Genomic DNA, 23,978 nt, shown 5'->3' on the forward strand with positions numbered 1-23,978 from the left:
TCCTGAATTAATTAAGCCTCTAGGTTCTTCAAGCTTCTGGTTGTATAATTAGGAATGTGCCAGAATATAGAGGGACAGAGAGGCCTCTTATTTAGTTACGATATTTATACCCCACCTTTCAGCCCTAAAGTCTCTCAGAGCGGCTTACAATTATTATTATTTTTAATTAGACAGTTCCCTGCCCTCAGGCTTACAATCTAAAAGGACACAACATAAAAGGAGAAGGGAATGATGGTAGGGAAGAGGATCAGGTCCAGCAGTTCTTCTCTCCCTCTGAGGCTGGACCAAGGCAGATGGACTGGAGAGAGGGCTCAGTTTCTTAATCTAGGCCAGGCTCGATGGAGCTGGGCCTGCATCTCTCCCTCCATGGCCAGATGGCACCAGATGAACTGGAGGGAGGGCTCTGCTTCTTAGATGGCACTTGGAAGGCAGAGGTCCAAGTAGCAATAGAACCAGCAGCTTTTTCTTCCCCCTGGCCCCAGATAGTCACTGTGGTCCTTCCATTCTCTCTGCTGGGGTCTTTTGCAGCAGAGCCCTGTCAGATCCTGGTTTTATAGCCCTAGCAGGCAAAGTAGCTGTGAGTGATGGCAAACACCATGCCTACTGAGTCAGGGCCTTAGACCTGAAGTGAGAGGAATTCATTTGGAAGGCAGTACCAGTAGAAGTAGCAGCTTCTTCCTCCCCCTGGACTCTTTCAAACTATTCGCCTCCTGAAACTAAATAGGGTCCTTTTTGCTTCTCCATCTCCATTAATTTAATTAGTGTTTGTGGATTTTTGTGTGCATGTCTGGTTGGCAAAGAAACTCCTTTTCAAGCCTCAGTGGAATGGAGGCTGCAGAGAGGCATCTAGCTCCACATTCACACCATAAATAAGGTACTCAGGACTCAGGGGTACCTAGAAACCTAGAGACCTCTCAACAGCTTCTTTGTACCCCCATGACAAGAAGAAAGTGGTGGTATTGGTTGCAATCAGAAAAGAGAGGAACAGAGATGTGGGCCAGCTAAAGGGAACATGGGGGTGATGGTAGTCACCAGTATCTTCCTTCTCTCCACTGGTCAAGGTGGTGGCTATCCACTGCAACAGCAGGATTTACTCCTATTGCTAACTACAGTGGTTGGAGGAAGCCCCAGGCCTGGCAAAGCCTGGCAGCAGACTCTGCCTAGGATTGAGCCAGACAGACTGCATGGCACCCAATGCACTCTCATATGCAACCTTGCTCCACCAGTGAGGGAAAGCAGTAAATGCAGCAGGCAGGAAGGCAAGGTCCCAACTTGGAGAAGTGGGTAGGTGGGTCTCTCAATTGCTTCTTTCATTGGTCCGTTTGATCTAATCACCTGCCAACACCAAACACTGGGGAGGTGGCACAGAGGAGGTACTGAAAATACTAAAGGCGTTTTGGGCTTTTTCAATCACATTTTGGAGTGTTCATGAGAACTACAAAGCAGTCCCCATAAACTGGAGGCAGGAGGAGGTTCACTGCTAGTGCAGGTCTATCCAGTCACTAGAAGCAGTTGTACCAAACACATACACAGCAAATGAGCTATATGGAACTCAAAGAATGTCTAGATAGACATTGTGCTTTCCTAAATAGATATTTCAATGTTCAACTGCCAATGTCCAACCAACAGTGCAGGAATTCAACTGTCCAATGAAAAGACATGTGCTAGTTCTCACATCTATTTTGTTTTTACTATGGATCGCAGCAATTTCAATGGTAAAATTAAGCCCACCTCACATATTTTGTTAAGTTTATACCCTGCTTTAAAGGGTGCATCTACACTGTAGAAATGATACAATTTGACACCACTTTAACTGAGGCAGCAGCACTCTTTGACAGAGAATGCTTTTAGCTTGTCAAACTACAAATCCCAGGATTCCATAGGATGGAACTACATGATTTAAACTGGTGTCCAACTGCATTATTTCTACAGTATAGATTCACGCTCAGTCAAAAAAGTTCCTCCGGACAGGTAAGGTACTAATTTCCCATGAACTCTGGAACCTTGAAAATATCATGTTCAGAAAGTACTAGCAGTCCATGGTCCAGGCAAGTATGTGCGTGTCACTCACCCCATCACTGTGGAATGAGGTCACCCACTTGCTTAGGAAGTGAACAAAAAACCCCCAAACAAACCTTGAACACACATATTCACAGTAGAAGAATGAAGAGAGACAAATCCCATGCGATGGTCCAAAACCTTTTACAGTATTTCTTAAAAAGCCCAATGCATTTCAGCCTTATCACCAATCAGCCTTCCTCAGGGGCTATTATCAGAGCGTTCTGGAGTTGTAGTCCATTCTCTAAATCAAAGTGGACCTTCTGAGCTGGATATTCAGGGGTGTCTTAAGGATGCTGGGAGCTTCCGTTCTCTTTTCTGCCACCTCTATCCTGTATTAGACCCGTACAGGAGCTCATCAATAGTAGTATGCTCTTGTTGAAAGAATGTGATCTAATTACAGTACTTGATCTGAGCTGTGAGTTGTATGTGCTTGAATTCTGTCTCTTAACCAGGCTGTTGTCTAATTGTAACTGAGGACCAGGAGGCTTTGATTAGCACCACATGATTAGGTGTTTCCCAGAATGTTAACACATGGGTTTTGTCACTTTGGAATACTAAAGGCGACCCTGAAATGCACAGATGTCCCTGATGCTTCACAGGCAATTTGTTGATTAATTATGAAGCTTTATAACAATTTTACACGGTAGCATCGTGTATATTGAAAGAAATTATGAGCCATGTGTTCTTATAAATGATTCATCAGATGCTGTTCTCAGAGTTTTCTGCAAAGCTATAATTATGACTGTTGTGCACCGCTACTTGCCTTGCAAATGCATGGGCAGTTTAGCTGGCCGGCTGGAAATCCACTGATGGTTGCATGAGGCTAATCAGTAGTGTTATAAACACGTTTGCAATGGTGCAGGGTTATGAAATGGCAGCTTTGTTTACCTCAGTCTTTCACACCACAGATGCCCTGGTATTAAGGCGTTATACACTCAGGGCCTTGGCTTTTTGGATTGAGCTTATACTACTTGTGTATTGAAAACGTATACTACATGTGCTTTGTAAATAAACTACTTGTATATTGGAGTTGTCCATCAATTTCTAGTGAGGCCAGAACCTTCCACATACCTAGGCTGGAGACTTTTGCCACCAGGTACGCTCCATAGAGGGATGCTTCAGTCCATCTGAGGTATCTTATGTCTTCCATGTCAGTGAGACAGTGAATCTGCTCTGGGCTTTAGTAGGAATTTGAAAGGAAACATCAAAGGTGCTGGATTTATCTTGGGGATAGTTCAATACCTTGAGTAGCTCATTTTTAACATTTTGAGTAAGACCCAGAGCAGATTCACCACACCACTGGCTTCCACTTAGGTCAGTGCTTAAATGTCCTGGATGCCATTGAAAAAGTTGGAGAATCACACTTCAGATACCATGCAATCTCCCTGCCCTCACAGAAAGAAGGGGAATGAGGCATCACAAACATAAATTGTTTTTAGATTTTTGTGGGTTTTTCGGGCTATGTGGCCATGTTTTAGAAGAGTTTACAGTGGTGCCTCGGGTTACGAAAGTAATTCGTTCCGCGGCCGCTTTCGTAACCCGAAAAGCCTTCGTAAGCCGAAATGCCATAGGCGCTAATGGGGAAAAGCCGCGATTCCGTGCGAAAAAGCCGAAAAAAGCACCAAAAGTTTTTTCGTAACCCGAAAAAACATTCGTAACCCGAAACAATAATTCCCTATGGGATTTTTTCGTATCCCGAAAATTTCGTAACCTGGGTATTTCGTATCCCGAGGTACCACTGTATCCCTGATGTTTCGCAACTGTGAAGATGCCAGTCACAGATGCTGGCGAAACATCAGGAATAAAGTCATCTAGAACATGGCCACATAGCATGAAAAACCCACAAAAAACTATGGATGCCAGCCGTGAAAGCCTCCGACTTCACATAAATCATTTTTCTTCTTTTTGTGACAAATATTGATATATAGCTAAGATATGATTCATTTTCTCAATACAAAAAGTAAAATTTAAACCCTGGTTTATTTGGATTAACCTGTCTAGTAACCTTGGCAAATTTGTTTCCTTGGTGTGTGAGAAATTATTGTTATTTTTGACTTGGAAGTGTCCTGAAGATAGCAAAGAAAATCCTTTGAAATATATTTGTAAAATACATCAGATGTGGGGAACACAATGAAACTTTAGAAACACTCAATTGCTGTATTGAGTATCATGGAAAATGCTCTCAAATCTCAGCTAAAGCTCACACAGCTACAACTTTGAGAGAATCCTAAGAGAAAAGTACTTTATATACAATATTTCAGAAATCATTATCCCCTGCTGACCCCAGTTAGATTTCTGATCTAATCTGAGTTGTTTCCATACTAGGGCTGTGGAGTGAGACATTTCTCTGGAAATCAGCCAGCATTGGGATTCAAATGTTGGTTCCACACTATGAAACAAAGGTTTAATACAATGACACATTACTTGCCAGTTGCAAAAATCCAGCTATAATACTTACTCTGGTGATGTAAATCTTCTCTTATGCCCTTTTTGGATACAAGCAGTACACACACAGAGACACACAAAAGGAAAGGAAATGAAACATAATGAAGTGAAACAAAAATATGCTGGTCTTTTTTAATGGAGTGTCTAGACATTATGAAACACCCATTCTTGTCACACAAGAGGGGGAAAATGTGAATATTATTTACATCCCTAGAACGTAAATGGAAAGCAAACCTTATAAAACAATTGATTAATTGCTAAATTGTTAAATTTTAAATGCTCATTTCAAATTAGTAAAAATGTTCAATCTTCTCTCAAATTAATGTAATTAAGTAAAGTAACATGGAAACCAAGAATGTACCGTACATGAAGAAGATGGAGTGTAACTTAACACTGATGGAATTACACAAATATTGTGCAACTCTCCACCCCATTAGTGAATTGCTAAATGTATATGCACATCTGGATGCACAATGTGCAGTTCACATCAGTGTGCACACATATGTGCATCAATGTGCAGTGTGCCATTCTTTACAATGATGCCATATGTGTAATTCCACTTGTGCAGCCTTCAGCTACATAAACATGGCTATTCTGCATCAAGCAAAAATGTCCATTTTTTTCTATAGAGGAATTTATGTATTTATAAGACAGCAACAGCACACCAGCTCAGATGTTAACCATTACTCCAAAACCATTCATGTCATTTTTTTAGTTTGGGATGGTTCTGCACACACACACACACACACACACACACACACACACACAATAAAATAATGACTGCACCCACACTGCAAAAATAATTCAGTTTCACACTACTTTAACTCCCATGTAATTCTGGGATTTGCAGTTTATTGTGGTATCAGTGCTCTCTGACAGAGAAAGCCGAATGTTTCACAAAACTACAGTTCCCCAAATTTTATCTTATTGAGCCATGGCAGTTAAAGTGGTGTGAAACTGGATTATTTCTGCAGTGCAGATGCAGCCAATGTCTTCTGCATAAAAAGAGTATTTTGCACATATGAAATTTTTGCAAAAGATGATAATCCCGAACTGTGAAAAATATTAAGAAATGCAAGAGAGAAAGAAAGAGAGAGAAAGAGAGAGAGAGAGAAAGGTAACCTTGTCCACCAAGGAGACAATTTTTGAAAAGTTTCATTCTTGCAAAGGCTTATTATATCCTTAGTTTCACCTAACATTTTAACATCAATGTATTAAAAGCTGATTATGTAAAAGCAGGTATTCCACGTGTATAATTACAGCACTTTAGAAATAAAGTTTAATAATAATAATAATAATAATAATAATAATAATAATAATAATAATCTGTACTAGTGACAGGTTTTCAAGGTGCTGATTCCCACCCTGTATGCTATCCTTCTGATGGTTAGACATGCACCTCCTAACACTTTTCTGTTTTTTCATGTCCACTGAAGACATTCTTTTAAACAAGCATTTCCTTGTAAAATGCTTCTAAAATGCTTTCACTTCTAAAAATTAACTTATTTTATTTTATTTTACTGTAACTCTTTTCATTTGTTTTGACTCAAATATTCAAAATTTCAAATAGAGCCCAGAGCACCTGGTATTCGTTGGCAGCTTATAAATGAAATAAATGAATAAATTGGAAGAGCAAACAGGTTAGTCCCTCCCCTGAAAATAAAATGGATGGTATGAGATGCTACTTTGTGCTGAGGGTTGTGTGCAATGATGAGTAATTCTTTGTCAACTGCTTTTAGCATTTTCAGATCATTTTTCCAGACTCTTGTCACTAAGATGAAATTCCTTTCTGGGGGTAGCCCTACCATTTAAGTAGAGGAAGCACAGCTTTCAGCCAGTAGGTTTGGATTGTCATGAAAGGACCACACAGATGTTAATTATTCATTTGTTGTTGTTGTTGAATTATTACTGCCAGAGACAGAAAAAGGTGCTTGCGGGATTTTTTGTCTAATGTACTAAAAGAACATGCTTATACAGTATTAGGATACTGTGAACATTGTTGTGAGCAGATGGGGGCTCCATTGGCTGTCGTGTCTCAGGCAGCAAAATGTTTTGGGCTGTGCTTGTTCTTTTCTTCATTAGGTTGGAGAAGGTTCTGCAGATACACAAATGTTCACGAAGAAGGCAACTTAGGGAATTACCTTTAGTCTTACTACTTCATGATTGCATCATAAATTAGTTATGGATGGGTTCTAGCTTGCTCAGATCCTTTAGGCTTTGCTTGAGAAACAGATTCTCAGCTTGGTCAAAAATCGTTCCCAGTGGGAGAGGAGAGGATTTAGAATAACACAGTCAGTCAGCCTGCCACAATTTAGAGTCATCATTAATTCAAAAAGAGAATTCATCCCATTTTGCTCAGCTCAACATTTAAAAAGGTCAGAACATTTGAATCCACTTTCTAGCACAAAGAACAGTGTGTGAATGCCTTGTAGAGTTTTCCTTACTTTACTTTTATAGTTCTTCTGGAATCCAAGTCAGCTATTATTTTCAAATTGATCATAAACTTTGGTTTCTAGTTGGTTACAGGCCATCAAACCTGACTAGGTGATGGCTTTGGGCAAGTCACACTCTCTCAGCCTCAGGGGAAGGCAATGGCAAACCCCTTCTGAAAAAACATGCCAAGAAAATCCTGTGATAGGTTCGCCTTAGGGTCGCCATTGGTCAGAAATGACTTAAAGGCACAACAACAACAGTAGTGGAAAGATTACAGCTTTAATTTTAGATTCTTTTAAAGGAAGTTAAAAGGGGCAATTACCCCAGGTATAATATATGGGGAGGGCAACAACACTGACAAAGGCTGCTGCCACATTGCAGAATTAATGCAGTTTGACACTGCTTTATTCTGGCTCCATCCTAAGGAATCATGAATTTTGTAGTTTGTTCTGGCACCAGACGTCTCTGATAGAGAATGCTAAATATATAATAAAACTACAAATCCCAGAATTCCATAGCATTGAGCCATTACAGTTAAAGTGCCATCAAACTTCGTTAATTCTGCAGTGCAGATTCAGCCAAAGAGTCAAACTTATCAGTAAACATGTAACCTCCAGACCAGGATTAATTTTAGTACTTACATTTCCTCCCTGTTCCATAACAGGGACCATTGACATTAGGCAAATTTAATTAACCTAATTTAGATAATTAACTCCTTTTCTTGTCTCTCTCCCAAACCCCCAAGTAGAAAAATAATTTGATGATTGCCCCAATTCTAGAGCCGCGAATACTTAATTGGTTCAGCTACAAATTGTGGCCAAGATCCTATTTAACTGTGGTAGAGTTGAAACTCTTGTGTTTATGTAGAATTCTGAAAATGGAAATTGTTGATGAGGGAGGACAGGGGTGGTCAGCCTGACAGTGGCATGGCTTGCATTTCCAGTATCTGGATGGGAACAATATTGGCTTAGTTTAGCATGGCGTGGTTTGGCTTGGATGTGTGAAAGGAGTTGTCTCTGCACAGTGGAGCAGCAGTGAATAGAGAAAACTACTGGCAAGTGAATGGAGGAAACTCCTGAAATAAAGAGGTGTTGCATGCCTCTTTACATGTGTGTGCATGTACCTTCAAGTTACTTGTTGACATATGGAACCCTATAAATTTCAAAGGGTTTTCTTAGGCAAGAAATACTCAGCTATTGTCTTGCTAGTTCCTTCCTTTGAAAGAGAACCCGCAGCACTTGACATTCTTGGGAACCTCCATCCAATTACTAACCAGAATTGACCCTTGCTTAGCTTCCAAGATCAGACAGGATCTGGTACCTTGAGGGTATTTATGTTGCGCTTGCATTGCACAAGTGCTGTACCTATTGTATCCTTACCTTTGACTTTATGTTTGAAATTTATAAAAATGAAAATAGAATCCCACATGAAAGAAGTGTTATATGTTGCATTTGAATGTAGTTGTATTTTATTTCCTTTCCCCATGTTTTCAAAAATCATATTGCTTTATTCAAATTTAATGTCAGATATTGCTTATTTTTTAATTAAAAAGTAATGGGCCAAAGCTTACAAAATGAATTTCAACATGGAGAAATGTAAGGTACTGCACTTAGAGTGAAAAAATGAAATGCATAGATATAGGATGGGTGACACCTGGCTTAAAGAGAATAGGTGTGAACGGTATCTGGGAGTCCAAGTAGACCACAAGTTGAATATGAGGCAACAGTGTGATGCGGCAGCTAAAAAGCCAATATGATTCTAGGCTGCATGAACAGAAGTACAGTGTCTAGACTGAGGGAAGTAATACTGCCACTCTTCTGCTTTAGTCAGGCCTCACCTGGAATATTGTGTCCAGTTCTGATCGCCACAATTAAAAAAGGATGTTGAGAAGCTGGAGTGTGTCCAAAGGAGGGCAACAAAAATGGTGAAGGATCTGGAAACCATGCCCTATGAGGAGAGACTTAGGGAGCTCAGTATGTTTAGCCTGGAGAAGAGACAGTTAAGAAGTGATATGATAGCCCTGCTTAAATATTTGAAGGGGTGTCACATTGAGGATGAAAGAAGCTTGTTTTCTGATGCTCTAGGGACTAGGACTCAGAACAATGGATTCAAGCTTTTTTATGTTTTATGTTTAGTTATCAGTCTAGTTCTTGAAAACTATTCCCACATAAATATTTTTATCAGCTATGGTAATAACTCTCCCTCTTCATTTGTGTCCCAGAAGAAGTAATAAAATAATAATAATAATAATAATAATAATAATAATAATAATAGCTTTATTTTTAACCCGCCTCTCTGTCAGAAGACAATCAATGTGGATTACAATTAAAAAAAGCATACAATACCCAGTATCCCAATTTTTCCCTTCCTCCCTCCCCTAAAATATCAATTAAACACATTAACCATTAAAACAGTACATTAAAATAATCAGAGACGGGCGAATGGGGCTACAGATTATGCAGTGAGATGGTGGATTGAATTGGTGGCTGGGTTTGCTATTCAGGAAAGGCCTGCTGGAAGCGATCGATTTTGACAGCCTTTTTAAAGCTGTCCAAGCTGGTAATATGACGGATTTCCTCTGGCAGGCCATTCCATAATCTGGGAGCAGTTGAAGAAAAGGTCCTCTGGATAGTTGCAGTTAACCTGGTCCTTATAGGTTGCAGTAGGTTCTTCCCAGAGGACCTGAGTGTGCAGGGTGGATTATATGGAAGAAGACAATCTCTTAGATAGGTTGGACCCAAACCATGTAGGGCTTTAAAGATCATTACCAACACCTTGTACTGCACGCGGAAACTAACAGGCAGCCAATGGAGCAATTTTAAGATAGGAGTTATGTGGTCACTTCTGTTTTTTCCAGTGACCAACCTGGCTGCCATATTTTGAACTAACAAGTTTCTGGACTAGGCACAAGGGTAGCCCCATGTAGAGCGCATTACAGAGGTCGAGTCGTGAGGTTACCAGCGCTTGTATCACAGTTTCCAGGTTCCTAGATTCCAGGAAAGGATGCAGCTGGCATATCAGCTGAAGGTGATTACATGCACTCCTGGCCATCGCATTTACCTCATTTGACATTTGGAACAACTAGTCTAGGAGCATTCCTACACTGCAGGCACAGTCCTTTAAGGGGAGTGTGACCCCGTTGACCCTGTCTAGGACCAGTTGATGTATCTCAATACCTAGATTAGGACCCTCTACTGTGAGTGTCTGGATTCAGTTTTAGTCTGTTTTTCCTCATCCAGTCCATTACCGCCTTAAGACATTCATTGAGAAGAGAGATGCCATCTTTTGTCAAAGATGTAGACCGAGACATGGAGAAATATATCTGGGTGTCATCAGCATAATGATAACACCCTACCTCATGTTTCCGAATGATCTCTCCCGACACACACACATATATATTAAATAGCATCGGGGACAGGATGCGCCTTGAGGGACATCAAATTTTAGCTCCCTTTTTGAAGTGCAACTGTCCTCAAGCATCACCCTTTGGAATCTGCCTGAGAGGAAGGAACGGAGCCATTGCAATGCAATGTCTCTGATTCCTAACTCTCTCAGGTGTTCCAAAAGGATGTTATGATCAATCACATGAAAGGCAGCTGACAGGTCTAAAAGCACCAACAGGGTCACACTACTCCTGTCGATGCCAAGATAAAGGTCATCAGCTAAGGCAACTAAGGGAACTTATTGTTGTTGTGTGCCTTCACACTGTGCCGACTTGCAGCAACCATAAGGTGAACCTATCATGGGGTTTTCTGGAGATGAGTATGTGTGACTCATCCAATATCACCCAGTGGGTTTTTATGGCTGAGCGGGGAATTGAAATCTGATGTCAAGTCACAGTACAATACTCAAACCATTACACCATGCTGGTTCTCAGCGGTTAGCTTGACATGACCATAAAAGATGTACAAGATTGCATTCCAGTTGCAGGTATCTCCAGCACCAATCTTCTAGAGCTGAAAACAATCATTGAAAGGGAACTGATGCCCAATATACTTTAAGCATATTTTTTTGTTGTATAAGCCTCAGCTGAATATGTAATGTAGATCATTTGACTGATTGTAAAAGAAGTGTCCAGTGTAGAGGTTTTAGCTGCTATTCAGTTCAGTTTTCCATCTGTCCCTAACAGTATTTAAATTAGGAGTTGAGGATTTTTGAATAAGCTCATATGTAAATGTATTTGTTATATGTGTAAATGGATCTAAACCAAGTTGATATAAAAATGATTTCTATGCCTGTCTAGTGGGAATCGCTGTAGAATTATAATGTGAGGGGCAAGAAAGATTCATTGCACCCAGTGCTACCAAATTTTCTGCAGTAAAGCTTCTGTAATTGCTTCTGTTTTAGATCATGCAGGGATTTTCTTTCCTGCTTTAGCATGCCACTACTTAGCCTGCAATACTATATATAGATTATAGTAGGCTCGAAGATTAGGAAGAATAAAACCACTTTGCGATATGAATAATTGCAATTTAGTCTGTGTGATATGCGGGTTTAATTTTTCCTGGAAATCTGATCAACTTGTCTGAAGCATTTTTTGAGGAATTATTGGAGGAAGGCCTCTAAGACTATGAAACAATAAAAGCAGAATGCTTTCCAGTTTAGAAAATATTTTCATTTTATCAGTGACGTAAAAATGAAAATCCTTTTCATTTTAAAAGTATTTATTTTACTGCATATGTTCATTGATACACATGACCAACTGGTGAGGCTTAGCCTTATTTTAGACCCTAAATAATTAAGGGGCTGTTTTTTTTCCAAGTGAAAATGTGTCTGTGCCTGTGCCTATTGACTTTTGGTGACTCCATGAATTTCATAGGATTTTTTTTTAAGGCAAGGAATACTCAGAGGTGGTTTTGCCCATTCCTTTCTCTGAAAGATATCTGGTATATACAGGTATTCACTGGTGGTCTCCTATCCAAGTACTATGGCTGCCCCTGCTTAGCTTTCATGTTCATATGAGACCTGGTATCTTTGGGGTATTTAGTGTTGGAAATGCAACAATGCTCTGCAATGAAAGAATTATTTCAAAGTGGGCAGTAGCAATAGGTTTAGATAGTCTGAGTGACCTGCAATGAGCTCCCTCTCTGTCTACCTATCTCGACCCCGTCTGTGATGTAAACTGATACTCTTATGGATGTTTCCACCTCTTTTCCTCCCACAGCTCTCAGAGCTCTTCCCTAGAGATGTAGCCAGATCAGAATAGCTCCCTGAGTAACTTCCCATTTTAGCATGGAGTTCCTATAATAAAGATTTTACTTTGTCCTCTAAGCTATTGATGTCTTTCCACCTTAGTCAGGATCTGTAACCACTGCATGCACTCTGCTAATATTTAGGTCTCCAAGTGAAGGGCAAATCTGCAAAAGACAAAGATTAGCTGGCGACTCTACAAATGATGAGATAATGTTGGATTTTTGCCAGTTGATATTATAACATGAATGTCGGCCAACACTGACATCACATTTGGTGAAGAGTTCTGCAGATTTGAAATAAATAGTAATCCATTGTCTGCAAATAAAGCTATTTTGTATTTCATTTCAGTCTCTGACATATTTGGAGGAAGGGGGAGAACTGCTGGTCTGCTCTAATAATGTGAGAAATGCAGGCATAGCAAAATCTGTTTTGTTGACATGCATTATGCTCACCTCATATTGTAGTTCTGCTACTTTTGAATATTTGTTTATTGAATTTATATCATGACTTTCTCCTTGCACAGTGGTCAATAATTAAAAGGCATAGGACTTAGTATTATATTTTAACAAAGGTTTGTGAATTCTTTTTGCAACAACTGTTGGGCACTTTCTTTTCTATTTCATTAGCAGCATGGGAAATAAACCATCCTCTCATACACACTTTAAATGTATCACAAAGTTACTAACTTCAGACAGATGAATAGTTCATCTGGAGTTCAGTTCTTGAAGCTAGTCTACACATAAGTCTATTATGTGAACTGCTGTGGATTTTCACACATTCACAACAATGGTTAATTGTCTTCACTTCTCCTGTGCCAATTTGCATCTATTCAGTTTCAGTGGACACATGCAACACCATTGTGGTGTTGTTGCTAATTAAAATGGAGCCCAGGAAGAAAGTTTCTCCAAATGATTTGTGGTCATATGTGAATGGCTGCTGTGCATTGTCTTAGCTGTCCATCAAGCATGTGGACACACATACTTCTGCTTTCTTTGTCACCTACCACTTAGATAGTGGTGTTTCCTTGTGGGAAGCAATCATGTAATGTTTTAATTCCTCCGAATCATGTGTGGTCATATTGCACTCTATTCAAATAGAGTCTCAGAAAACCCCATGATAGGTTCACCTAAGGGCTCTGATGGTGAACCTATGGCATGTGTGCCACAGATAGCATGCAACACCCTTTGGCCTGGCACCTGGCAGAGAGACAGTGGCAAACAAATAGACAATGGAGCTTATCGCTTGGCTGTTAAAACTGGATTACCTCTATCTAGTATAAAGCTTAATTCAGACAGCATCCTGATCTTATCAGAAGGTTTTCACCACTGAATTTGCTGTCTGAATATATCCCAGGTCCATCCCCGCTTCCAGGAGCACTCTACCAGCCATTTTCTTAAGCCAGAAAACTCCTGGATCTGAAAAGAGCTGTGCAGAGTGCTCCTGGATGCGAGGATGGACTCAAGATGTATTCGGGTGGTAAATTCAGCTGCAAAAACTTTCTGAGAAGATCAGGATGCCACCCAAATTAAGCTTTAAACCGGATAGAGGTAAGCTGGTTTTAATAGCCAAGTGATAAACTCCAACTGTATGTGGGGATATCACAGATGGCCAGTATAGAAATCAAGTAAACTCTATAGCTGGAAGCAGAAGAAGAAATTCCATTTTCTCTAATGAAAATATTTAAATTTCTGTTACATTACTGCAATAAGAATTTTGCCTGAATGCAGGTGAAAAATCCCTTTCCTGATTTTATACCTCGTTCCTTGTTTCAGGCCTGACAGAGAAGGAAATAACTGCATGTATCTTGAAAAACTCATTTTTTCACTATCACACTCAACTATTTCTTCCAAAAGGCCTGTTGTGTAACATAGTATTGGTATTATTATTATTATCATTTTATATCTTGCCTCTAAGCAGCTTACAACAATTTAAAAAACTCATTGTTAAAAATTCACACAAGATACAAAAGTTAAAACAAGACATGTTACATAAGCACTACACCAGAGCCATAAATTTGGTGCATATGAGGGTTTGTTAGAGGCTGGAGACTATATTTGGTGCATATTTTGAAAAATGTGAGGTCCTTAAGCCTGTATATTGAAAGAAAAGAAATTAGTCACCAGTTGTAGGACTTAAAATGAGGCCAGATCCCTCAGGGCTGTCCCAAAGGTAGTCTCCTTCCCCATTCCTTATGTCTCAGGACCTAAAAAGCAGATCCCGTGGCCCTTCCTTCACCAATAAGTGGCCAAAGTGTTCACTGTACTCTTGTTTTCTGCTCCTATTACATGCCACAGGCAAGGGCAAAGCATTTACTTAGTCCCTTTCCCCCATTAGGCTGGCCAATGGGGCCCTTACGTTCTGTTGCAAATCCCCCAAGAACAACATGTTATCTTCCTCTGATAAATGGATGCAGTCAGTTTTGTTGAGCTTGGGCAGTTGAAAATCTATAGCTGGATGAGGAAGAAAGTGACCCAATTCTCTTTTCAAGGCATTTCAGATTTCTCTATTTACTCTTCTATGGGCTGCATCAACACACCAGGGATCACCCTCACTGCCAAACCTAGTGAGGCAAAATGATCAACCACATCATATGATTCCCATCCATCTCCAGTGCTTAAGATTATTTAACAGGAGTATTGGTGCTAATCTGGCTATCTGGATAATACTAATTCATAATTCTAATTCATAAATTAGGAGTCCAACTAACTGGAAGGTGACTAGCCCCTTCTCTTCTGCCCTCGCTCCTCTATATCTTTAATCTCTCTCTCTCTATGGGTTCCTTCCCTTCTGACTTAAAACATGCTCTCGTTTCCCCAATTCTGAAGAAACCCTCTCTCAACCCCTCTTCTTTGTCTAGCTATCATCAAATTTCTCTTCTTCCTTTTCTTTTTAAGGTCCTAGAACGGGTCGTTTATTCTCGCTGTATTAAGTTTCTTGAAACCAACTCCATCCTGGACCCTTTCCAGTCTGGCTTCCGCCCACGGCACTCTACAGAGACAGCCCTCACCAAGATCTTAAACGATCTCTTGTGGGCCAAGGCAAACAGCCTGTACTCTATTCTCATTCGTCTTGATTTGTCTGCGGCAAGTTGATCACTGTCTCCTGGTTGATTTACTTTCTGACCTTGGGTTCTCCGACTCTGCTCTCGACTGGTTTAAATCTTACTTGTCAGATAGATCTTTTGCAGTGGTCACGGGTGGCCTGTCTTCGTCCTCTGTTCCCCTATCTGTTGGAGTTCCCCAGGGCTCTGTCTTAGGTCCCCTTCTGTTCTCTCTATACACACTGTCCCTAGGTAAACTCATCAGTTCTTTTGGTTTCTCCTATCATCTGTACGCTGACGACACTCAGCTGTATCTCTCCACCCCTGACCTTTCGACGGGGCTTGAACAGCAAGTTTCTTCTTGTCTGACTGCCATCTCTCAGTGGATGCGGCTTCGACGCTTGAAGCTCAACATGTCTAAGACTGAGCTTCTCATCTTTCCACCTAAACCCACCCTTCATTATTCCTTTTCTGTTTCTGTTGACGACACTTCTATTCAACCGGTTCATCAAGCCTGCAGTCTTGGCTTCATTTTTTACTCTTCTCTGTCTTTTATTCCCCAGATCCAGTCCACCGCAAAGACCTGTAGATTCTTTCTCCACAACATTGCCAAGATCCGTCCATTCCTCTCAGCCTCTACTGCCAAGATTCTGGTCCATGCCCTAGTGGTTTCGTGACTAGATTATTGTAACCTCCTTCTAACAGGGCTTCTTCTTTCACACCTCCATCCTTTAATCTCTGTCCAGCATTCAGCTGCCCGTATTGTCACATCCGCTCGCCACTTTGACCATGTTTCTCCTCTTTTATCTTCCCTTCATTGGCTCCCCTTCCCCTTCCGCATCCGGTACAAGCTTTTGTTATTGACTTTCAAAGCCCTCCATGGATTGGCCCCTCCTTACTTATCTGACCTTCTTTCTCTTTACATTCCTACTCGCACCCTCCGCTCTGGTAGTCAAAGTCTCCTGTCACAGTGTAGGACTACCACTGCCCCCCTCCCGAATTCGTCCCTTCTCGCTTGCTGCCCCTTACTCCTGGAACCTTCTTCCCCCACATGCACACCTCATCACTTCTCTACCCAGTTTCAAAACTGAGTTAAAGATTATATTGTTTAGAGAAACATTCCCAGAGGTGAGCCCCTCTCTGACCCAGGAAGCCTCCTTTTAACCATCCATTAAGAAGCCAAGCCCTTCCTCCAGTCCATCTGCCTTGGTCCAAACCTCGGAGGTGGAGAAGATCTGCTGGACCTGATCCCATTCCCCACCACCACTCCCCTCTCTTTTTGTGTCGTGTCTTCTTAGATTGTAAGCCTGAGGGCAGGGAACCGTCTGACTAAAAGATTGTATGTACAGGGCTGTGTAAATTTACAACACTATATAAATAAAGGTTAATAATAATAATAATAATAATAATAATAATAATAATAATATTCCACAGAACTATGAAAACTTGTTTTTGAAATCCCATTGGTCTGGGATTGCAAAAGATATACATTTATGGGATTATTTTTACTTTCGGTTTGCAGCAACTTGCAGAAGGCATTGAAACATGGGTGGGAATCCTCTGGTTTGCTGATTAAATTGAATGGGCCCATTTGTCTCTGCTCGGTGTTAAAAGCCAGGATTTAGATTTGAACACACACCTATTACATGGTATTTACTAAGCAAAGTTATCACAGCAGCTGAGTTTCAAAAAAATGAGCCACCAGATTATGGAAAGGAGAAAACCTGAGTGTGGTGAGGTTGTCTTTTGTAAAAAAAGAAAAAAAGAAAAAAACACCTAACAATACCTTCACTCACACATATACACAAGCTAATGTGGTGTAATGATTTGAGCATTGGACTATGACTCCAGAGACCAGGATCCAATTCCCCACTCAGCCATGGAAACCCATTGGGTGACTTTGGGTGAGCCGCACAGTCTCACCCTCAGAAAACATCATAATAGGTTCACCTTACAATTGCCATATATGCCAAGGCAAAACACTGATTAAGATAGCTAGCTAGCTAGAAGCTGTTCTTCCACATAATAGTGAACCGAGACAGATATCATGAAATTTATATAGACCAAAAAGAACCAAGAGGGATATTCCTATGGGGTTGTGACTCTGTCGAGCTTTTCTTCCAAATCTCTGGATCGCATACAGAGAAACCCTACTGCAAATGGAAAGGATCCTCCAAGACACTATTGATTGAGGAGACTTCTTCTACTTGATGAACAGAGTGTGGAAGTCATGTTTATCAACAGGGCTCTTCTCTGTGGCTCCTTATGTCCACATCTCAAAGACTAAGGGAGATGGATTGAGAAATTTGGAAAAAACAAAGATGGTGGCACTAGGGACTGCAGGGAGATGAGCTCTTGACAAAAAAGACCAAGCTGTCTCATCCCTCAGACCTATGAGGCCCCAGGAGTTGAAGACATGAGAGGATCCCTCTCCAATTGATGCTGTATGGCCCCAGGGAATGGTTATCATGTCAACCCCATAATCTAACAGACTCCCTGGCTGAGCTGACACAGCTAGTTTCAGAGCTGGTGCTGAAGTCCCCCAGACTTCTTGTCTTGGGGGACCTCAACATCCCCTTTGAGGCTGGCTCATCAGATCTTGCAGGGGCAGCTCGGGAGTTCTTGATAACAATGACAATGTTATCAATGCCAATGACACCCAAATTAACTTCTCTATGTCTCTAACTGCTGCAGACAATAAGGAGGGCATCTCTCCTCTGAATGGCTGTGTTGAGTCAGTAACAGGCTGGATGAGGGAAAACAAACTCAAGCTGAATCCAGAGAAAACGGAGGTGCCCCTGGTCAAGGGAAGGAGATTTCCCAACCCATCCTTGATGGGGTCACACTTCCCCTGAAGAATGAAGTTCGCAGTTTGGGAGTGCTCCTGGACTCTTCTCTACAGTTGACATCTCAGGTGGAGGCGATAGCCAGGAGTGCATGGTGTCAGCTTCGGCTGATACGCCAACTGCGCCCCTACCTGGCTCAGGGGGACCTTGAAACAGTAGTACACGCACTGGTAATCTCTCGTTTAGATTTCTGCAATGCGCTCTACATGGGGCTACCTTTGTACCAAGTTCGGAAGCTCCAACTGATTCAGAATGCTGCAGCCAGACTGATCACCAGGACATCGAGATCAGAGCACATTACACCGGTGTTGAGACCTCTACTTCGGCTGCCACTTGGCTTCCGGGTGCAATACAAAGTGTCGGTTATTACCTATAAAGCCCTATATGGCCTGGGCCCGAGTTACTTAAGAGAATGCCTCTTCCTATATAATCCGCCCCACACTCTCAGAACATCTGGCACAAAAATATTAGAACACCCCAAAACCAGGTTGAAAACTGGCTCTTGTAAAACGTTTTCTGCAATGACCCCTAGACTTTGGAACAATTTACCAGAAGAGATCTGTCTTATACCTTCTTTGGAAGCCTTCAAGAGGGCATTGAAGACGGATCTCTTCTGGCGGGCCTATCCAATGGATCTTCCCTAATCTGATTTTGAGTATCTGAATATGATGACTCAATTCTTACGACTGTGAGCAATACTGTAACAACTCTTCCCTTTTTATTTCTGATTGAAGTATTTTTTATTGTCTATGTATTTTATGATGTTTTTATTGCTGTAATCCTGCTTCGATCCCAAGGGAGAAGCAGGAGATATAAATAAATTTTATTATTATTATTATTATTATTATTATTATTATTATTATTATTATTATCAAGAATATATTATCCAACCAGACCAAGACAGCCCTGCCCTGGATTCCTTACAAATTTACAATTCTGGAGGGGTGTGTGTTATGTTTCCTGCATCTGCACTGCAGAAATAATGCAGTTTGACACCACTTTGAACGGTCATATTTGGGATGTATAGCTTATTTAGCCTTTTTTAAGGCCCCATAGCACTGAGCCATGGCAGTCAAAATGGTGTCAAGCTGCATTAATTCTACAGTGCAGATGCAGCTGAAGAAAGCAGTTGGATAGGTGAAAGTGAGGCTAAGAGCTGATCTTGGATTTTCAGGTGAGTGGGGAGCTCATGGCCTTTTTTTTTTTTTTCATTTAACTTCCACCTATGTTCAACTTGTATATTTTTAAATAAAGGCAGGGAGGATAAAAACAATCCATGAGCTCACCAATTATCTCAAAGGAAAACAAACTTTGAGTAAAATATTGTCTTCCTTCCCATAACCCTTCACTGCTCAGAGAAATGGGGCGCTCCCATAAATATCATTCTAGATTCCCTTCAGGGATAAACAGAGGGAAATAATCTTCCTTTTTAAGCACCCCTGTATACCGCATGCTGTATTTTGAGGTCCTCATATTTTCATATCTCATATCTGGAGATAGCATGTTTTTGAGAGATGACCTTTTAGGAACACTATGACAGGTTCCCAGGAAAAAAAGAAATGTGTCCCCAAGGTATGTGGGCATCCAGGTAAATGAGACAGTCAAATATTGAGTGCTCCTTCCTTCCCCTAAATAATCTACATTTCCTCTCAAAACTTGAGACAGAGGATCTCTTTGAATCCAAAGCCGTCAGCCAATCTCTCTGCCTATCCCTTGTTGTATTCCCAGTCAAGCTTCCCTGTTCCTCCATCTCAGGGATACCCTGATCCCATCACTCTTTGTGTCACACTAAAATGACAGCCATCCAGTGGGCATATACACCTGCATTCTGTGTTTGGTCTGAATCACCCTCAGACCTCTTCAGTCTGAGCCACTCCAGCTTTCCTCAATTTCTCTTCAGACAGGTAACTGTAATCCCACTGCAGCCCCTAAAATGCCACTGTCCCATTTCCATATTTCCATTTTTGTTCCCTCTGTATACTGTGCCTGTCTGAATTGCTAGTGTGTGTTTGTGTGTGTGTGATTACACTCTGTGCTTTTTGAAACAAAAACCTTCTGGATTCACCTGAGACCTGGAGTTCTCCTCAGTGAGTACTGTACAAACTGGTGCACATAGTCCAAAAGGTACCCAAGCGTCTTGCAAAAGCTAAGTAACCCAACAGTTGAAGTAATGCAGAGAGTTGGTGACAGCTGCCCCCTCCACACACCCCTGTTCTTTGGGTAACATCCTTTTGGGGTTGTTCAACTTCTCAGGAGCCAGGAGGACAGTAAACAGCTAGATGAAGTTGACTGCTTCACAGAATATAGAGAGGCAAATCCAGACACAAACAGAAATGTTTTCTTCCTTCTTAGAGGCTGGGCTCTTTTCATTCCAGGACACAGTGCTGGAACACTTTCCCCTTTAAAAATGATCTCTAGACCTCTTGTTGCATTAATCCAAATAGGAAAGGAATACAGAGTCTTTATGCTAGAACAGAAGTGTATTTGTAACCCTGTCTCTCTTTTTAAAAGCATTCCTGTTCGGTTTTCCAGAGCCAAAAGTGAGCAAAAACACACAATATAGCTGTGTTTGGCAAGTTGTCTACAGGATGGTGAAATCTGAATGTCTCTGGGCCAAATGGCCTATCCAGCTTCCGTTAGCCTATTTCCCTTCCCTGCTTCCCAATAGGAGTTCAAGTGGATTGAAGATGCAGCTCCAGGACGTCCCAGCCAGTAATAATTGCAAAAGATCTTGGGTTTTTGCAGTAATTTGAATGGACCCCTTCCTTGCTGACAAAAGGAATATATTTCTTGCCTTTTCCTTACTAAAGCAAGCTGTTGTTAATATTAGTAGCAGCTGACATCCTGGAAAATAATCTGTTAGAAGAGGTGACAAGAGCTGCTGTTGCCACTTTGATAAAGGAGACTTCCATTATGCCTGCTGGAAATGGCAAGAAGTATATTTAGGAAAAGGTTTTATTTAGAATGATTTCTTTCTTTGGATGGTGGTCCTCTTTGTCTTTTGAATGCCACCTTCCAGGCACTGGAATGGATAGCAAAGCTTAGAAAACTGAATGGCATGGCAAAGTTTGGGATCCTTCTAAAATTGTTTAAATGACCATCTGTGAAAAAAGGTGACATCTGAACAGTCTGTGAGGTATGTGGAGGTATGTTTTTTAATACGTACCAGGCACCATCCCAATACAGAAGAAAGACATGTCAGTTTCATGTAAATATATTCCGGAGGAAGAGCCAGAGTGGCATCATGATTTGAGCTTTGAACCTGGACTCTGGTAGAGCAAGATTTGGATCCCTGCTGAGCCATGACTGATCTTGGGCACTCACACTCTCTCATCCTCAGAGGAAGGGAATGGAAAACCTCCTTGGAATACGTCTTGTAAAGAAAACCCTAGGATAGGTTCAACATAAGTGGAAGCTGCCTTGAAAGCGTATCATAAATGTTCTGCAGGGATTCACTGTAAATTACTTTTCATAAGGCACAATCCTTTTCTGGTCTGTAACTTGCATATTCGAACAGAGCAAGCAGGATTTGTTGCTTCTCCAGCAGCCTGAGATTTGTCCTCTACATCAAGTCTTGAGACAGAATAGTAGTTCAGCTGTCACGTTGTACTTTGCCAACTAATGGGAGGTTAAGGTCCTAAACACACTGCAGAAACCATATGGCTCAGTGCTAGGGAATCCTGGGAATTGTAGTTGATTGTGGCACCAGAGCTCTCTGACAGAGAAGTGTAAATGTGTCACAAAACCACAGTTCCCGGAATCCCCAACATTGAGTCAGTGTAGTTAAAGCAGTCTCAAACTGGACTATTTCTGCTGTGAGTTTTGGACCTATGGTGTATACTGAGTAGCCTAAATACCCCAAAGGAACCAGATCCTGCCTGACCAGGCATTCCTGGTTAGTACTCGGATAGGAAACCACCAAAAAATACCAAACACTATAGGTTATATTCCAAAGGAAGGAACTGGTCTAACCAGCTCTGAAAATTCCTTGACATCAGCACAATTAATGCACACATTGATGTGTGTGTGTGTACTCATTTTCCATACAGTTGTGAAAACCAATACTAAATGCTAAAGAAATATTAAAAACCAGAGAAATCCAGCTCCCCACAGTAATTTGTGGAGTTTAGACTTGGTTAGAAGAAAATGAAATGGAAAGTTCTCCTGCTCAGATGAAATGAAATGTTGGTTGCTATCCTCCAGTGCACACAAATCCATGAGTACTCCCATTGACTCCAATGGCACATATCTGGATACCATAAGACTTAACCTTGATGTGAACAGCGCTATAACCAAACTTCCCATCTTCTGGGCCTTGGATTGGAATAAAGGCATGGAATAGGGAACTTTGGGACTGACCACCAAGCAAGATTTCATACCAAGACATAATCTGGCTTCCAATAATATGGCTAGCAACAGCATTAGAAAATAGTGTGGCTGACAGCCCAATAGTGTGTCTGACAATAATAATCAGCAATTACAAACTGATCATAAAAGTACAAACTGCTTTTTGTAGTTTGCAGTGGGGGAAGAGGAAGATATCTGTGTCTGGCTGTCCTCAGCCCCACCTAGCTTCTTCAACCGCAAGCAATGTTCAAAGAATCCAAGCAAAAAAGGCCAAGGAGACAATAATTAATTTTCAATCAGATTTATTTTTCTTGAAATGATATTATTTACTGAACTGAATATGCCAACTAACCTGACAAAGTGACTCCTGCTCAGTGCCCAGGGGAAGGCGAAAAACCTCCAGGATCTCAGGCCAATCCGCCCTGGAGGAAAATTCCTTCCCGACCCCAAAAGTGGCAGTCAGCACTAGCCTGGGCATGCCATGAGCAAGAGCCATACACAAGGGACCCCTGATACTCCTTCTCCCCATTTACATATATTATTTTATTGCTTTCATGAAATGATATTCTTTACTGAACTGAATATGCCAACTAACCTCCCAAAGTGACTCCTGCTCAGTGCCCAGGGGAAGGCGAAAAACCTCCAGGATCTCAGGCCAATCTGCCCTGGAGGAAAATTCCTTCCCGACCCCAAAAGTGGCAGTCAGCACTAGCCTGGGCATGCCATGAGCAAGAGCCATACACAAGGGACCCCTGATACTCCTTCTCCCCATCCCTGCTTCTTCCCCATACCCCCATTTCTGTGCTGTAGCCCAAAGGCCAGCCTTGTAGTATCTGTTGCTTTTCTCCATGGAAAAACAACCTGAATGGAGACAGTGCCACCATGGACTGAACTAATAAAAAATCCTGAGTAGAATCCTTCCTGCTATTGGCCTTTCCAATTTGTTCTTGAATAGTCATGACTGATTCTGCTTTTCTTTTTTCATTGCTCTTTCAAGCAAAGATCCTACACTGACTGGCAGAGCTTAAAGCTCCCACTGTGCATTGCATCCCATTGCGGAAGGCAGGTTCCCAGCCCTGGAGCAAGGCCCATAACTATTTAGTGGCTAGGGCTGGATAAGCAGTGTGCAATTGCAATTCTGCACCCTGCATATATTCATGTTCTTTGGCTCTAGGAAGCTACTTTGTGTATTTTCACAATTTCTGAGAATGCTCAGAAATTCCTGATTATACTTCTAATTAAATTTCCTAGTTCCTTCTTTGGAAAAGAGGGTATCTTCCTTACACTATGAGTTCAGGGGGTTTCTACTGGAACCATTGTTGCCTTCCTTACTATAGATAGCATGCTCTAATTATTAGCATTTCCAAAAGTAGTAATTTTAGCATTAAGTACTTATAGAGGTTATACATGCCTGATTCTTTCTTGTTCCCAAGCCTGGCCCCAAATCCAGAGTAACAGATGAAAGGAGTAACATCTCTGCAAAAAGAAACTGTTTAAACCTGTTGTAAGGATTGGTTTGTAAAGACAAGAAAATGTGACAAAAGTAGCTGGGAAGTTGGTAAAAAGAGATCCAAAGAACCTACCTCTATGCTGGGCATCTTCCACATGTTGCT

The 23,978-nt window shown here is 41.2% G+C and overlaps 1 protein-coding gene across 1 annotated transcript in view; it reads left to right on the top strand.

Moving 5' to 3' along the window:
- Positions 1-23,978, top strand: part of LOC121920555 (neuronal acetylcholine receptor subunit alpha-7-like) — a 119,825-nt gene that overhangs the window by 3,728 nt on the left and 92,119 nt on the right. The window lies entirely within an intron of this gene.

This window comes from Sceloporus undulatus, chromosome 2, assembly GCF_019175285.1.
Source record: "Sceloporus undulatus isolate JIND9_A2432 ecotype Alabama chromosome 2, SceUnd_v1.1, whole genome shotgun sequence".
Taxonomy (NCBI): Eukaryota; Metazoa; Chordata; class Lepidosauria; order Squamata; family Phrynosomatidae; genus Sceloporus; species Sceloporus undulatus.